We start from the raw sequence: 9,293 nt of genomic DNA, 5'->3' as shown, positions 1-9,293 counted from the left end.
CGGCCCCGCAGCGGCGGAGCACAGAGCCGCGGTGGCAGTGTGGAGCTGCGACGGCGGAGCATGGATCTGCGGCGGCGGGGCAACAGTGGTGGGTTAGCGGCGAGGCGGGCAGGGCCAGCCCACGGGCCCCAGCTGGCAACGAGGGGAGGGGAGCTGCTTACCCCCGCGGGGCCCGGCTCATCAGTGAGCTGGGTCCTGCTGCAGCTGCCCAGAGGGCTGCGTGGAGCGGGGCTGCCCCAGCCGCGCCTGATTGGACGAGCTGGGGACGGGCTCCACCCCTTGCCCCTGGCACGTGGCCTGAGGAGCTGCAGCATGGCCTGCACCCTGCCCGCATGCATGGTGGATGGAGGCATGAGGTAAGTTCTCGCACGGAGCTGGGGGCACCTCGGGTCCAGCTGGGGCGGACAGAGGCATGAGGTATGTTTCTGTGCGGAGCTAGGGGCGCCTCGGGGCCGGGCTGGGGCAGACGGAGGCACGGGGTAAGTTCCCATGTGGAGCAGATCCATTTCATTGTCACTTCTTGCAGCTTCATTTGTGTCAAAGGTCATGTGACACCACTTCCTGATGTGATGTCACTTCCTGTGAGGTCTTTGAATACGGCTTGCCAGCCCACTGGGGGATAAAAAGTTCGTGATCCGGCCCTACATTCAAAAAGGTTGGACACCCCTGGCTTAGGCACTTATGGAAAGCAAACAAAATGATATGATACAAGATGACAAGAACAGAGACTAATATGGACATTTTACAATGCCATTACTTTAGTCAATACAATGCCATCACCTGAAGCACTGTGTTCAGTTTTAGTCACCCCATAGGAGGTATGGTAGAAAGAGAAGAGATTCTGAGATGGATGATGAGAATTATTAGAGGCATAAAAAATCATTAGTATCAAGTGTGTCAAACTCACCCCATTCCCCTGGATGGATCCAGACTATATGGTTCCTTGTGGGCCAAATCCAGAGGACAGGCTGTGGCTGTGGTATGGCCAGCAGCAGCATAGGCAGTTACAGCAGCAATGGAGGCAGCAGCTGTAATGGTTGGGGAAAACAGTGGCTGCGGTGTGCCCAGCAGCAGAAGCACTGGGGCTAGTGGCTGTGGACCAAACAGCTGCTTGCTACATGCAGCAGCTCAGTTTCTGTTCAGGCACAAGCCACAGTTCTCAACCAATAGCTACTACAGATTTCTTAGTAGCTGTTAAAGGATTAATCCAGGACTCTGCTCCTTCTTCTTGCTAGGGCCAGATAGAAGCAGCAGTCACCTTAGCTGCCATTAGACCCCAGTGTCTGCATGCTTCTATACCTCGTTGCTTCTATTCCAGTGAAAAACAATCAGCTTCCCTACTTTAGACCAATTTTGGAGGGCTGATATTGGACAGAGTATGCGAGTAAATAATATGGTATATTATTTTATTCTTAAGTTTGATATGAAGCATTAAGATTCTCCAGAGGCACAGGCCCTCATTTAAACTGATAGTGGACGTTGATCCATAAATCATTGTGGCTGTTTCAGGAGAATCTTGCCTCCAGATGCTATTTCTATATGTAGATAGCAAGGGCCTCTTTCTCTTTTCCCTTCACCCTTATATTACAGCCCTTGAAGATTTCTACAGCAGAAATTGCCATACCATTATGAAACACAGGAAAACTAGTCTCTTTAGCACCTACCCCCAAATTGCAGTTTTGGAGCACAAAGTAGTGGCATCAACAGAGAATGGAAACTTGGCTTTCCTCCAGTAATCTAACACACTAATATCCTTTCAGCTTAACTTTGGTTACTGGATCTGATATCCAGGATATACTTAACAAGATGCTGTGTACTATCTAATTTGCTTCACATGTCTAAAGTGTAAAATTCTAACACACATTACTAAAACAAATGTTTTATCTTCTCAAGACTAATCTGCTATGGCAGATGCACTTTCTCAAATGTATAAATCTACTTGAAAACCAATCTGATAAAATTTCATGCCTGCAAAATGATGATTCACTTATATCAATGTACTTGTCACTCAGACCTTTAAAAAAATAAATATAATACCACAGGACCGGGCGGGTGTTGAAAATATGCAATGTCTTGATAATAGGAAAACATAGCCACAAAGTATAAAGGAGAAATATCACTATAAAATGTTCCAGTTAAAATTTTTTAAATTCATTCTGTAGGCTTCTTAACACAAAGAAACTTATGAAGTCTTTATAGTTTTATAGGGCCACAATAACTCTCCTCTATGATGTCTGCCTTATTAATATACTAAAAATATCTTCCTCATCTTTCCCATGTTCATATTTACACCATGTATTGGAAAAATAATGAGTTAGACATTTCTAATATATATTTGTGCTACCAACTAAATGAGTTCAGTGTTTACCCACGTCACCATATTTCCTAACTACTTCCACCCACCAAAATTTTGTCTAGATCAACTGTAAAAATGTCAGTGTCACTCAGGACCAGAACAAGCATCAGACTTGTGGGACCCAGTATAAGTGGCCTTTACACTCCTATCTTGGGTGACTTTCACTCTTAGCCAACTAGGATCTCTTGTGAGTTGGGCCCCAAAGCAGTTGCCCAGACTACTCACCCCTCTCTGGTTAGTACAATTTCCATCTAAACATATCTAGGCTGTATTTGATTTTTGTAGACTGGAGATGGGATTAAGGTACAGTTTGCATTAGATTTTTCAGTGAACAGTGTTGGTCTTTCTCATTGTTCTCCTCAGATGCATACTTCATGTTTCTTCTCAGATAAAGAGGCACAACTAACAAATCCTGATGTAAACTGAAATTAATTTAGCATTCAAGCTGTTCAATCCAAAATATGTACAGAATAGAAAATAAACTCTTTGCTTAGCCATTCCTTCCCTTTCAAATCTACCAAATAACAATTTTTCAACAAAGTTCAAGTGGAACTGAACTGAACTGTATGCTGATACCTTCTGAGAAGGTTTACCACATGCAAGTACCAGTTTTGAATCCTGAAAGTAACATGCACAGTATATTTAAATGTAACTTTAGCTTGTACAGTTCTGATCCCATTATACAGTTATGATTGTTCCTCAGTTGCTAATAGCAATGAAGTCCCTCTTTGCTCTGTATTTTCTGATTATTAAGGAATTAAGTTTGCCTTCATTCTACAAGCAGTTGTCTGAGCAGGTTTTGACTGGCAGATATAAATACTGAAGTCTGAAGTTTTGTGTATAAATATATCATCTGTCACATATCACCCATCAAACTTCAGCTGATGACTAGGAAAGTAGTAGGATAACCAAGAGACAATATGTGGTCTCTACTAAAATTTTTAGAAATTCAGACTCCTTTGTAGCAAGAGTGGATTAATAAGATAAATGTAATTTAGCTGGCAATGTGAGAGCTGAACTAGATGGTAAATTTATCATTGGAGTAGTTTCAATGACGATTGACCAGGTAGGAATTTAGTTCTAAGCTTTTAAATTTTAGCAGCAGCTGACCACAAAACCCTTAAGCAGATGCATAGATGCTTTGCTGGATGGGGTGGGTAGGGGGAGGTCTTAATTTGGAGACTTTAGTATAATGTAATTGCAAAAATATTGAGCCCCAGAGGAGTTAAAGAAATTCTCTTACACTTGTAGAGGAGTTGTGTTTTTACTCTATTAGCTATGGTGACAAAGATAATAATAGGTGTGGCAAGCTATCTTATCTATGATTTCAGACATTGAGAAAAATTTCAGTGGATGTTATCTAAGAAAACATAAATACAAATGTAAATCAAAAGTGAAAGAAGCTAGCAAGGCATCCTTAGGGGGTGGTCTGTCCCTTCGAGGGCCAGTGCACCAGAGGATCAGCAGCCCTGTTTAATTATTAGACACAGCTAGGAAGGGGAGTGGGGGAATGAGTTGGTTCCTATCAAATTATGAGAGAATTCAGTTAGATTGGGACAGGGGGGTTTGTCTTTTAATGTTTTGTTTTGGAGTTAATAAACTGTGCCCCAAGGGAAGGGCCTGGGTGTGGCACTGGATTTTTTCTTGAGCTGGTGAAGAAGCCTGCCAGTTTACAGAAACACCAGGGCTTAGCAAAATACTGTGTGCTTGTGTATGATTTCCTTCATTTTAGAAGAAAGGAATGAAGCTTTCCAGAATTTTAAAGCAGGCTTGACATATTATCTTTGATTTACATCAAGGAAAACAATCATTTATCAAATAAAAAGAAAAAGATTATCTATGGTCCAAATGACTTACATGTTTTAAAGAAAAACTGGTTTTAATTTTAAACAGAACTATCTTTGAAGTAGAGAGAGGCTGTCTCTTAGAAAGTGATCCTCATGGTGCAGTGACCATCCTTCTGTTTTGGATTTGGATAGTTCTTAGCATGAGGGTGTCTCCAAGTTACTACAGAAACCATTAACAAAGCAAAAGGAGATGGTATATCAAGTATATTCATTTGTGATCTAATAACAAGAATAGATTCATACATAGAAGCCAGAATCTGCTCTCACAGCAGCTTTATATACCTATATAATTCTCTTAGATGGATTACTTCTGTTACAAATTTAGATGAGAATCAGCCCCTAAATAATGAATCTAGAGGTAGTCTTAAATCAAGGAATAGTGATCTTCCTTTAAGGAAGTGTCTAGATATAGATTTACCTGACTTCACCTGACTTTCATCCCACAGAGATGTAAGTCCATGCTACATATAAGTAACTTGGTATAAATGGAAATCACATGATTTCCCTTGCTATGCCATTCACAGAAGTCTTGAGGACTGGGACAAGTTCTTAAGTCAGGCCCTGTTCCCCATGTATCTCTCTGCAGCTATTGAACTGAGCATTGTGGCTGGGCTTAGTTATATTTTTGTATTTTAAGGAAGAGCTCTACATGGTTTTAATATAAAATGAAAAAATAGTAAGCTCTATTTAAAAGCCACTTGTAGCTCATTGAAAAATTGGCCAATGAAGACTTCCCAGAAAGCCTAGGTCTGGGACAGAGTTCCTGTTGTTCCCCCATTGTGGGCAACACTAGACCTCAGAAGAAGTTAGAATGAGGAGCAATGGTCTTAAGTTGCAGCAAGGGAAATTTAGGTTAGCTAGTAGGAAGAACTTTCTCACTAGGAGGGTAGTAAATCACTAAAACAAGTTACCCAGAGAGCTTGTGGCATCTCCATCCCTGGAGGTGTGGCGAGTTTGCTAACAGCAGCCTGGTTGCTGGCTCGAAAACGGCTTCAAGCAATTGATGGATATTCCCACCAATCAGATTATGGCTGGGGAGAGGTTTGCCCCGCCCCTACCCGGCACGAGGCCAGGAACACGGTGCAAGGGTCAGGTCATGGAGGATCTGGGAGCGGCCTGTAAGCCACTTGAGGTGGTTCGGGTCTTCATAGCCCCTGGCATGTGGCAAGGAATACGGTGCACAGGTCAGTGCACGAAGGGCCCGGGAGCGGGCTGAGACCGGCTGTCTCCAACCCACAGCATAAGGCAGGGCCAGCAGTGCACAGAGGGTGCACAGGACCATGAGTAGACAGGCAGCCGGGAGAGCCCAGAGCAGCTGCAGGCCCCCTGCGGGAGGAGGAGATGCCTTGCTCCGGGGCCTCAGAGTTGTGAGTTACCAGGGAAGGGGATTCCCACAGGGGAGGAGGGATCTTCCTCCCTCTCTGGGAGACTAACCTCTTGAGGGGAAACCCTGAAGGGGCAGGGCTTCCTGGGGTTTGGAGGTTTTCTCTATCACCTGACATTCTGAGTGGGACAAGAAAGGCCAGAAGGGCACTGGGAACCTCCCCCCTTCCCCCTTGTCACTGGGGTACAGCCACTGCTCCAGGTCAGCCTGGGCCTTGGTGTCACTTAAAGAGCTAATTTGCACCTTCATGAACCTTATATTTTGTGAGTGAGTGCCTCATATTTTGTGTATTTGCATTTTATGTTTGTGAATTTGTATTTTAATAAATAGAGTTCAATATTGCCTGATCTTTATCCTTCGTTCTGGTTTACTTACCTGTATCCTGAGTGGGGGGAGGTACATATAGTTAGTTCCATGTTTTGTATGTGTGTGTGTATATATATATACACATACATGCGCACAACAAATGCTATATATATACACACACACAAAACATGGAACTATATGTAATATATATAAATAAAAAATAATATATAATATAATATATATATAAATATAATATTATATATATATTTATATTTCTTCTTATGGTTTATTATGTTAATAAATTTGGATATAGTTAAGTTCACAGAGTGTCCTGGCTTGGCTCTATAGAGGAAGGAAGGAAACTACATACAACCAGCAGTTTCACCCCACAGCCCTGCTAACCTTTCCCTTTGATTGGAGAGGGGAGTACATAACCAGGTACTACCTGGGTTACAGAGGTTTTTAAAACCCAGCGAGACAAAGCTTTGTCTGGGATGATCTAGTTGTGGATGGTCCTGCTTTGAGCAGGGAGTTGGACTAGATAACCTCCTGAGGTCTCTTCCAACCCTAATGTTCTATGATTCTGAGTTAGAGCAGACTTAACAGTGCTCAATTTATACCAGACTGCCAGTGTTTCCAAGGCACCATACCAGTTGCTGGGTATCATCAAAAGAGTACAAACATGCTCTTCCCTACCTCATTAGCTGACCAAAAGGGACACGCCAAGTTTTTCTTCTTTTCTACCCTACCTTATCAGCTGATCAAATTGGCAATACAAATGTCTTGAACCACTGGTGTTACACAAAGCATTTGTTGGGATAACCAAAATCTGTCCTGTTTTATACTAGTATGACTACCCAAAATATTTCACCCTTATTGGTATTTATTTACCAAATATGGGATTTTTAAATAGATATATATTAGGAGAAACAGAGCAAAGTTTACAGTTCGCAGAGCCAGATCTCCAGAATACATCTTTCCTAAGTCTCCAGCAGAACTGATTAAATGATGGGGACTTTTTAAAAAAAAATAAGTATTCAAATTAAATTTCAAGTTACTCTGGGAGATGAAATCCAGGTTTCAAATAAAACCTCCACTAAAGTGATGCTGATTATGATCTAGTTATCAATTGCTAGGTATCTGAGTGGATTTAGGTACCTAAGTGTGATTTTATTTCATTTTTTTCAAGTCCCTTAAAATCCATTAAAGCATCTACTTTTGTAAAAAGCCATCGTCTCACCTTTAAAACTGAGTCATAAGAAAAGCAGCAAAGAGATGGAGGAGCCACCCACCTTTCACATTAACAGCTTTTCTGGGACTCAAGCAGGGTAAAATAGAATCACACTTTATCTAAGACCACTTACATGACTAACAGCTGGAATCGCAACTGGCCTAGATCTTTATGTTTTAGAATGTGCTATGAACTTTTTGTCAGGGGATGCCTCTAAAAGAAAACCAAGGCCACTCACGGTGGTGATAGTAGTGGTAATAGTAGTACAAATCCTGTTTTGAGTAGTCTACCATAATTTGCCTCCACATAGGTGGCAAACTTACCCCTACAAGATGTGGTCAGTCCTTCACAGTACCATATGGGAGATCAAAGCTCAGTTTCTCATCACAGAAAGTCTAATCCAGGGGTAGGCAACCCATGGCACACATGCCAGAGCATGGCCCCTGAAGGCATTTTGCTTGGCCCCTCACATCTCCCTACTGTCTGCCCTGGTATACCAACATCTTACAAGTCGGGGTTGCAGGCATTGTTGGCACTTCGCCCAAAACTTTGCCAACTCCTGGTCTAGTCTTTATTGTGAAATGCATATGGTGGCGGGGGTGGGGGGGTGGGAACTAGACAAAATTAAAACAAAGGGCAATATGATAACCTTGTATACAAGATTTGTAAGGAGAACGTATAAACCAAAGAGGTAGTATGCTAATGTAATGTGGTGGGGTCTAAATAGGGTGATCATATGTCAGACTGGCCAGGACATTCATAGGTTTCAGAGGCTATCTCTGCATCCTAGCCATTAGAGAAAATTGAAACAAAAGGCCTGGATTGGCAAGAACCTGCCTGAATCTGTGGGTCCTGAGTCAGGAACCGGGCACATACAGGTGGGTTCACACCCATCCAGGACTTTTGTTTCAGTTTTCTTCAGGAACCCCAACCAATGGGCTGCTCTCTGGTTTGGACCTTGCTGGGCTGTGATTGGAGTCACTTGTCCAGTCAAATCAGGGATAGCATGCACATGAGGAGCCACGGCATTGGGGATCTGTGTGCATGTGTTTGTGGGCTGCCACCCCCTCATACAGCCCCCTTCCCTCCCCTTCACCCCATCATGGATTTCCTTACCCTTTTCCAGATTTCCCTCAAATTATTATGGTCATCCTGGGTCTAAAAGATCATGTACACTTTCATTAGAAGGGACAAAGTTTGGATTGACAGGGTCTGTTACAGTCCTCCTTACTGCACAAGACATATAACTATCTCTTATTTGAAATTAAAATTCTTTTGCAGTATTTTGTACTAGTACCTAAATATACAAGATAGATAGGGTTAAATGTTTTTAAAACTATTTAAATGTGATCTTTTTACTTCAGCAGTACTGAGGGAAAAGTTACACCATTTTTGCTAGTGAATGGATGGAAGTGTTGCTTCAGTGTAACACATTTTATACATATAAGAATGCTTAAACTGACAATCTGTTCAAGGTACAAGCACATGTGATTATTTATAGTCTAAGCGTAACACACACCTAACACACTTAATTCTGTGAACAGTAAATACTTTGCTAGGTTGGGAAAGTGAAGAACGTTTTTGTTTGTAAGCACTGTCACATGGCAGTGAGTATTTGCTGTGAATGATAGGGCAACATCTCCTACAAGGAAAAGACTTTTACAGGACTTATGATTGTTGTTTGAAGGTTTGATCCAAAGCCAATTGATACTATTGTAATATCAAGTCCAATGGGCTTCGGAGCAGGGCTTTAGCTGCTTTTTATTTTAAATACTGAACGAATGCAATGTTTATACTAGGAGAGGCAAAAGAAATCCTTTGTATTCCCACACCTTGAATAAGCACTTCTACTCTGTTTAAGATTGTTCCAAAAATAACAGGAAGCAGGCAGGTAATAAGTACTATTTGGCCTAACTTGGTAATTACAGCCCCAGGGCAGAAAAGGGGACCTTTCTGCATTCATGCTCCTGACTCAGACTGCAAAAAGAAAATGTTGTAGGAGTAGTGGTCCAGATACAAACACTTTGAAGAGCTGATTGCTTTTATAAGGTGTTCCTGAATTGCATTTCTCATGGCTATTTTTAAATTGGTTATTTCCACAACATGTACACAGTAGGCATGTCTACATGTACATTAAGGCGCTTTTTCTAATGTGACACAATGTCAAGT

Source organism: Alligator sinensis, unplaced genomic scaffold (assembly GCF_000455745.1).
Source record: "Alligator sinensis unplaced genomic scaffold, ASM45574v1 scaffold417_2, whole genome shotgun sequence".
Classification (NCBI taxonomy): Eukaryota; Metazoa; Chordata; order Crocodylia; family Alligatoridae; genus Alligator; species Alligator sinensis.
Note: the sequence above shows the minus strand (reverse complement) of the source record.